The sequence below is a fragment of the Hippocampus bargibanti genome, linkage group LG02, assembly GCF_051943395.1.
Source record: "Hippocampus bargibanti isolate YZ-2025 linkage group LG02, ASM5194339v1, whole genome shotgun sequence".
NCBI classification, from domain to species: Eukaryota; Metazoa; Chordata; class Actinopteri; order Syngnathiformes; family Syngnathidae; genus Hippocampus; species Hippocampus bargibanti.
Window position 1 is genome coordinate 36981741 of NC_142735.1, and position 8828 is coordinate 36990568.

The 8828-nt window shown below is 45.1% G+C and overlaps 1 protein-coding gene and 1 long non-coding RNA gene across 5 annotated transcripts in view; one reads left to right on the forward strand and one right to left on the reverse strand.

Moving 5' to 3' along the window:
• npm1b (nucleophosmin 1b) overlaps positions 1-1919 on the forward strand; it is a 27457-nt gene extending 25538 nt beyond the window's left edge. For all 4 annotated transcript variants that reach the window (XM_088991230.1, XM_088991232.1, XM_088991231.1 and 1 more), the window contains exon 12: positions 1113-1919. The gene's annotated coding sequence lies outside the window, so the exon portion shown is untranslated. The remainder of the gene's footprint in view (positions 1-1112) is intronic.
• LOC148902589 (uncharacterized) lies at positions 1915-5044 on the reverse strand. The gene is made up of 3 exons (XR_016114323.1): positions 4367-5044; positions 3253-3682; positions 1915-2513 (listed from the first exon to the last, which is right to left on the reverse strand). It is a non-coding gene; the product is annotated as an uncharacterized LOC148902589 (long non-coding RNA).
• Between the last annotated feature and the right edge of the window lie 3784 nt (positions 5045-8828).

Sequence of the window (8828 nt, forward strand, 5' to 3'; positions counted from 1 at the left end):
ATTCATTTGAAAGACTTTTTATTCAATGAAAGTGCGCCTTATAGTCCGCTGTGCCTTATATGTGGATTAAGTTTGAAAATACACTGTGGCTTATACATCAGCAAATATGGTATTTACTGAAATAACATTCACACGCACAAAAGCCACTCCCCCCACATATATATATATATATATATATATATATACAGGTAACATCCAAGTTTACGACCGGGTTCCTTTCCGACAAAACAGTCCTAAGTCGAAATCCATTCAAAATGGCCGACGTGACGTTTAGACGACAGGATAGTATACCGTGTCAATCTGTTGTTCTAAAGCAACGTTTTCTATTGAATACTATTATATACTCTTTACAGTTCATTTATACATTGTAGAAATTATATACTCTTTACAGTTCATTTATACATTGTAGAACATTTATCATTTTATGTTTCATATTATCGTTTTTTTATTACTGTATAACTACCTGTAATGTATGCAAAACTGTTTCCTGCACAGTTCATTTCTAAATGTTATACTTAGCCTGCTCTGCCTGCTAACAACCAGAAGAGGTCGCCCGCCCACCCGCTCGGACTCAGGCGGACGGCGAAGGAAAAAAGTATACGTACAGTACTACAGGAGATGTTGCCGAGATGCGATCTGCACGGTATAACTACTGTACTGTACTGTCGTCACGCAGATGATTGCTGTGCGAGTGTGTGACATGCTGGCTGGCCAAACTTGTAATACGCTTTGCCGGCTACTTGCGCGCTGCGGTCGGTGCCAGGCGTAGTATTAAAAAAACAACAACAACAACATAAGTCGTAAGTACGGGTTGTCGTAACTCGCACCGGTCGTAAAAAAATAAATAAATTGCAACTCCTTTGATTGATTGTAGAATTGTCAATACTCCCACCCCCATTTGGTGAACTGCTGATAGTTGCCGGTGGCGATCTTTTTTCACCATTGCTGTGTTATATACACACCATTGATTGTGGGTGCGCCTTATTTCATCCAGAGTACGCTTGCAAATCATTGTCTTGTTTCTGTTCCACTGGATGGCGCCGATGCGCGAAACCTTTGCTATGAAATTGATTGGCTTCAAGAGTGTGAGTCAGCCCTTATTTGTCTGTCAGGCCCGCCCAGAACCTCTTTTTCCCCGACCCCCGAAGCAAGAGGAAGCGATGACGCACGACGCAGCCGTCCAAAACGGAGAGCGATAGTGGCTCACGCACGTGGAAATCCAGCGGGCGCACGCCTCCCTTCTTGTGGTCGACTCGGAATTTCACAGCCTGGAGGTGCAGATACAGACACAAACTTTGTGGTGTACAAAAGGCTCTTGAGCGGAACTGCAATTACGCTGCGGTACGCTTACAATAACAGCAACAAGCAGGGGAAAATGTCAGTCAAATGTTCACATCAGCGCGACTGTACATGACCACTTTGGATTGGATTGACTTTTAAGGCTTATTTCGTCGAAAATGGTCTTTTAGGGGGACCTGGGAACGGATTGTTCTCAGTTTAATGGTTTCCTATGGGAAATTCAGGTTTGGAATGCCTTACACACACTTTCTGGGAACCAATTCAGTTCGTAAGCCAAGGTATCACTATCTATATATCTGCCTCCCTGCCTAGATCTCGATTGGATTAGCATTTATTAGCCTCACAGTGAAGAAATTGACATTTCACAGCAGCAAAGTGCTGAAAGGAAGCAGGAAAGGAAAGGAAGAAGTAGAAAAAACAAAGTACAGGGGCTGCTGTAAAAGCAGCAGGTCTATCTCACAAAAATAACAAATAATCTGACAACACAAAGACACAGTCAATCAATCTAAACTCATTGACGAATGTATTTGAAATGTGAAACGATGACGTCGAGCACCAGTCCTGAATGACTTTGTTGATTGTGTTTTCATGCTTGGGTGCCAATAAAGTGCTGAAATAGTTATGTGGGCCCATATCATTTAAGAATTAACTAGCTGGCTCTCTAGCTAGCTATCTAGCTAGCTGACTGGCTATCTAGCTAACTATATCAGCTGGCTGGTTATTTAACTTGCTGTCCGGCTGGCTATCTAGCTAGCTAGTTGCCATCTATTAGCTATATAGCTGACTAGCTAGCTCGCTAGCTATTAACTGGCTGGATATCTATTATCTAGTTAGCTAGCTAGCTATGTATTCGCCATCTAGCTGGCTATCTAGCTAGCTAGTAGACTATACTTATTTTTGCATCTGTTGGTGATTGACAAGCAATGGATATTGCTCTTTTCTTTTCTTGAATGGACTTAAAAGGAGAGTTGAGTCCCTTTTTCCAAACGTGTGCGTGCGTCTTGTCCTAGAGGGGAAAAGAAGAAGAAAAAACAGGGTAGAGAAGAGCAGGTGCTGTCAACATGCGTTGAATTGCGCACTTGTGACATGCGCTCAGTCCTGTAAGTGTTGTTGAGACGTTGCAGCCGACTGGAACACCACTTGCCATTTGCCCTTCAAACTGGGACGTGCAGATGTTGTTGGAGGAAGGGGTGGGCGGGGTTGCAGGGGTTCCACTGAAACAAGAAGCAGAATCCTTTTGTTTTTTTAATTTTATTTTAAATCACCTGCCAAGCTTACACTTTGGCGGCCCCCGGCGCCAGTCACATCTTTCTTTCATTTGCACCCAATAATATCCATCCATCCATTTTCCGTAGCGCTTCTTCCTCATTAGGGTCGCGGGGGTTTGCTGGAGCCTATCCCAGCTGTTTTCGGGCGCGAGGCGAAGGACACCAGCCAATCGCACACAGGCAAACAACTGCGAGTGCGAGAGTGAATTGTCACTCTCACACTCACACCTAAGGACAATTCACAGTGTTCAATCTGCCTGCCATGCATGTTTTTGGAATGTGGGAGGAAACCGGAGGACCCGGAGAAAACCCACGCGGCCCCGGGGAGAACATGCAAATATTATTATTATTATTAGCTATCTACCTGGCGAGCTAGCTATCTATCAATCTATCTAACTTGTTATTTATCAGATCAGAATCAGAATCATCTTTATTGCCAAGTATGTAGAACACACAGTTTTGAAAGACGCTATAAATACAATGTGTTATTCTTATTCTTCTTCTTATTAGCTATCTACCTGGATAGCTAGCTAGCTAGTGATCTATTTGCTATCTAACTCGCTATCAATTAACTACGTCCTTGAGAGTTTTGAAAGGGGCTTACAAATGAAATGGATTATTAATTAAAAAAAATCCCTGTGTTCATCTTTGATTGACATTGGTATGCCTGCCGAAGATGTCTTACGGGGACATATGTCGCCGACTTCAAGGGCGCTTCAGTGGAGTGTGGTGTGCAAAAAGGCCTCCGTCCCTCCTCCGTCCCTCCTTCGTCCCTCCTCCGTCCCTCCTCGTCCCTCCCGGTCCCCCGTTTCCGTCTCGATTGTTTTGACCTTTGCTCAGAGGAAAGAAGGCCGTCTGCGCTTGATGTGACAGGCAGGCGCATCACCTGCTGGATCGGGGCAAAAACAACAAAAGGAAGCAAGCAGCCAGAAAGCCACGACAAGGTTTTCGTGTCTAAGTGTAAAGGCCTTCCAAATGGAACAAAGGCGAGGGTGAAACAAAGTGAACGTTGACATGAGCCGCAAGGGAAGCAAGCCGCCATTGGCATCCACACGCATTTTCATTTTCATTTTCTCTTCTTCTTCAACTTCATCCTCGGTGCGTGTCTGAAACACCTTTGAAAACATACAAAGCAGGAAAACAATAATCATAATCACAATACATTTCATTTATAAGCGCCTTGCAAAATTCTCAAGGTCACTTAACAGTCACAGGATGACTTTTTTTCTGTGGGTGAGCAGCGGCAGACACACACACACTCGCACCATCATTCACTTAACCGGAATTAACTCAAATAGCTAGCTAGCTAATAAGTAGCTAGCTAGATAGCTAGCTTGCTATATACATAATGGGTAGCTAGCTAGCTGGCCAGATAGCTAATAGATAGCAACAAGATGGCCAGCATTAAAACCTTACAAACATAAAAGAGACATGTACACATAATAATAATAATAATAATGATACGTGTCATTTATAAGCACCTTTCAACACGCTCAAGGTCACTTTACGGTCACTGGATATTTTTTCTATGAGCGAGCGGCGGCAGCCACACACGCCAGCGTTCACTCAACCCGGAATAACTCAAACAATTACGTCAAGACCACGATTGACAGTAATCGAGATCAAATGGAACTCTGCAGGACTCTAATGATGATCATTAAGCAACGTCGGAAAGCATTTTCCTAGCTAATGGTACCCTCTAGTGGACTTGTCGTACATCACACCACATTTTCTTTGTCAGTCTGGATTGATTCAGGCATAGCACTACTGAAGGCCTAGCGATCAAATCCATGACCTACCACTGAATGACAGTATGCATGTTGTATGCATGGGCTCCGATGGCGATGGAGTTCATCATCACGTCTTCCCGTAAGCGAAAGAAGAAAAACAAATCCGCGGCGAGTAAAAGGCAGCAGCGACGTTAGTGCACGCTGGTCTATTAATACGGAAGAGGGAGGCGCGCTCACCTGGACAAGCGGCAACATGCCAGCGCATTAGCTCGCCGGCCGCTATGGCAAAGATGTCGGGTCGGGCGCATTCCTCCGCCAAGTTTGGGGAAAAGGACGTTGGGGGAGGGGCTACTTTTTTCCACGCCAAAAGGAGGTCACGATGGCGTGTCTCTGCAGGTCGTGATGGGCCACCGATGTTTTGCACCAGACGTCAGGCGTGCGCAGGAATGCGCGAGCATCGCCGTCTTATGGACGTGCGCTAACGCAACTGCTGCCTTGACTTCCAAAAGGAAACATTTTCAGGTGAAATCGGACAAAAAAACGTGACCTGGGTTCGTTCTTGGGGAAAAATGCTTACTAGATCTCCTTTGCGGCGCAAAATAGCCAATGGTAAAAATCTAGATGCCCAGCTATCGCGTTAGCTAGCTATCTATTTGCGATCTAGCTGGCTAGCTAAAAATCTAACTATCTGTTTGCTATCTAGCTACCTATCTATTAACTACCTATTTACTATCTATTAACTATCTTGCTGGCTACCTAGCTATCTAGCTATCTATTAGCTATGTGGCTACCTATCTATGAGCTATCTAGCTACCTACCTATTAGCTATGTCTTTGAGAGTTTTGAAAGGTGCTATAAATACAATTTATTATTATTATTATTATTAGCTAGCTAACTTTCTATTTCAGTTTTATTTTTGGCTATCTGTTAGCTAGTTGGCTATCTAATGGCTATCTTTTAGCTAACTAGCTAGTTTTTTATCTATTTGAGTTATTCCGGGTTGCGTGAATGCTGGTGCATGTGGCTGCCGCTGCTCACTCTCTGAAAAACGTATCCTGTGACTTTAAAGTGACCTTGAGAGTTTTGAAAGGCGCGTACACATGAATTATTATTATTATTATCATTATTATTATAAAGCAGTGGTGGGCTGTCCGGGCCTGCAAGGCCTTCTCTGCTGGCCTAAAAATATCTGAATCACAGACTGGCCAGCACAGAAGGCTTTGCAGGCCTTGACGGCCCGCCAGTTGTTTCCACCCAATCGCTGAAAATTGTCATGAAACGAGCACACACTGGACGCGCTAGCTAGCTAGCTAGCTAGCTTCTTCGTCTGCATTGAATCCCCATTGGGCTTCCTCCGACCAAAACCCGCCTTTTCCTCAAGCGAAAGTGTCTCCATGTTGGCTCCGTTTCCAAAATGGCCCGGGGGCGCTACTTTGCTCCTTTTGGCCAAATATTTTGAAGGACATGCGAGGAGCAGTCGGGCGCAACAAGGTCATTTGTCAGTCGCTGAACTTCAACAAAAAAAAAAGCTCCAATCCGTAATGAGTCCAATCCCCCCACCCTCTCCTCCTCCCCCACCCCGAGGCCCGCGGAGCTCTTGTGCTCGTCGCATGTGGTCCCTCCAGCACCCTACCAGCACCCCACCACCCCCTTCCTTCGCTTTCTTGATTGGAGCTCTTACGTTGATGAGATGACTGCTTGCTTTGACACGCGGCTAATTGCTCCGTTTGTTCAAATACGGCCTCTTAGCTTCAAATGAATTCATTCCATCAAAACAACAACAACAACAAAAACAAAATACAGTCATACCTCGGCTTGCGAACTTAATTGCTTCCCAGAAAGTGTCTGTGTCTGTAAGGCCCAAAGTTTGTCTGCCAAACATTTATTCCCCATGAGAAACCGTTAAAATGAGAATAATCCGTTCCCAGGTCCCCATAAAACATCATTTGCTACTAAATAAACTTTTTTACACACTACTTTTTTACAAATTACACAAAATACAATAATAATAATAATACATTTGATTTGTAAGCGCCTTTCAAAACTCTCAAGGTCACTTTACAGTCACAGGATAAGTTTTTCTGTGGCTGAGCAGCAGCAGCGGTGGGGTCTTTTTCGCTCCCATACTAGCAAAAGTACTCCACTTGATAGCAAACCACATCTGCACTCAAAGAAAGTGGGTGTGTAAAAGTAGTCTGCCAGCCACCGTGGTGCTCCATGTGGTTTGGTTTGTATGCCAAGATTCTGTTCTCGCAAATGTAATGTTGGTAAGGCGAAAAGTTAGTTAGCTAAAGCGTTGGTAAGCCGAGGTGTGAGTGTAATTTGAAGTGAAATCCCCGAGAGCCACTGCGCTTCCTCCCCATGTCTCGATGTCATCGTGATTTAAAATATGGAAAGGCTTCCCGGAGAGGAGGGCGAGCTTCTTAAAAAAAAAAGCAAAACAAGCCCCACGTATGATCATCATCATCACACTCGGGCGAGCTTGAGCTTGATTTATGGTCTGGCCTGGTTGCCTCGGCGACTCCTACGTTGACCCCACTATTGTCGAGATTGTTTTGGATTTTTCTTTGACACCTTGAAACCTTTGGATTTGTTCAACGGTATCTCCACCTTCCATCGTTCTTTCAAACTTCAGAGCGTCGCCTGCAGATTGTCTCCGTCCAGAATCAGAATTACAATTAATTTCATTGGTCAAGTATGTAGAACACACAAGTTATTTGTTTCCGCTAGAACACGCTGCACTAGTATCATCAGAAGAAAAATGGGGGCACTGTACACTTTCGTTTCATAGCTAATGGCGACGGGGAAAGAAGCCGGTTAAATGTCTGCTGGATTTATTTGGCGCGCATGGATCGGTAGCGCCTGGCCTGCCTGGAAAAGGTGGTGGGCAGGGTGCGGAGGGTCCAGTCGGCTTTTCCAGATCACTATTTAGAAAAATCCCGCCTAGCGTTACACGTACAAAATGTTACCCAAACACCACAACAAACAAGAATCTGTGTTTCACTCATTCACTGGCAGAAACAGCACTAGTCTGTTTAAATGTAGCGTTATAATATGAAGTCGTTCAGTGTCCCACGTGCAAAAATGCGTCCAGTCCAGTGCCAGGGTTGTTGTCATTGTCACTCCAATTCCAGGTGCCACAAAATATGGAGTTTTAGCACGACGTAAACATTCAACGCAGCGTAAGAAACCTTAGACTCTCTTCTTTCATAAGAACAAAAAAGTTAATTCCTAAGTGAGATGGGGCTGGAGTTATATGAGCTTGAAATGAGGGCGGCTGTACAAAATGCAGTGCAATGCATACATATGGGTTTAGATAGCGCTTGAACAACAGCTGAAGCTGGAACAAAGCTCTAATGTGGGGAAGAGGTCCGACCAGCGCTTTAACGGCACCCAAGCAAGGGAAAAAAACAAAGTAATTCGGGAATGGCGCTCTCCGTCATCTTTTCCATTCCGGAATCAATTTGTGAATGTCAGTGACTGACTTGATTGTAAATGAAGTTGAGAACTGACCTCGTCCGCATTTGGATTTCGATGTAACACGCGCAGCTAAGTGTGGAAAATCCGAGTGGACCCTCCGCACCCTGCCCACCACCTTTTCCATGCGCACCAAATCCAGCGGACATTTAACCAGCTTCTTCCCCCGTCGCCATTAGCTCTCCAAACAGTCACCAAATACAAGCGGCTAGTGTCTCGATGCAATTTTTTGGGATGATGATACTAGTGCAGCGTGGAGACAAATTCCACGTGTGTTCTACATACTTGGCCAGTAAAGATGATTGTGATTCTGATGCGGAGTGGTTATTGGAAGTAATACCCTGGATTGAAAAGTTTTGCGAACCTATGAAAATAGGGGGGGGGGGAGTGGCACCCCCCCCAACCCCCTTCTTCTCCCAAATCACATCTGCTACTAAAAAACAGGTAGTTCGAGTCCATTACCGATGGATTTTCTCGCTCTTTTTCTCCTCTCTCTCTCTCGCCTATTCTAAAAAAAAGGGGTGGGGGGAAGGGGGGGGGGGTGGCTCTAGTATTTGGCTGATTACAGAGCGCCTCCATTTGAATGGTCGCTTGTGTATTGTCAGAACAAAGGAGGGCGAGCGGACTCTGAAGAGGTGCTCGACGGGAATGGAGGTGGATTGGCTTCGGCCATTAGGATGAGTGCAAGTGCACGTTGGGACTAGTTTGAAGGAGGGGTCTGGGTTTGAGGGGGGGGGGGGGGCGTAGGGTTAGGGTTAGGGTTAGGGTTAGGGTTCCACTCCAACCATTTCATTTTCTGCAGCCCAAAAAGTCCAATAGCGAGGCAGCGCGTCAAGTGCTTCTCATGACCATGAACGTTACTTTGCGTTTTCTTCTCTGGCCAAAGCCACAAAGCTCCGCTGAAGGAACAAAGTCACGCCGTCCCTCGGCTGCTCCGGAATTTCGTGCTTTAATACCTCATCGCCTCGTTTAATAAAACAATCACCATCCCCCCCCCCCCCCCCAAAAAAAAAAAAATAATATAAAGAAATAAACAAACGATTGAAATGGACAA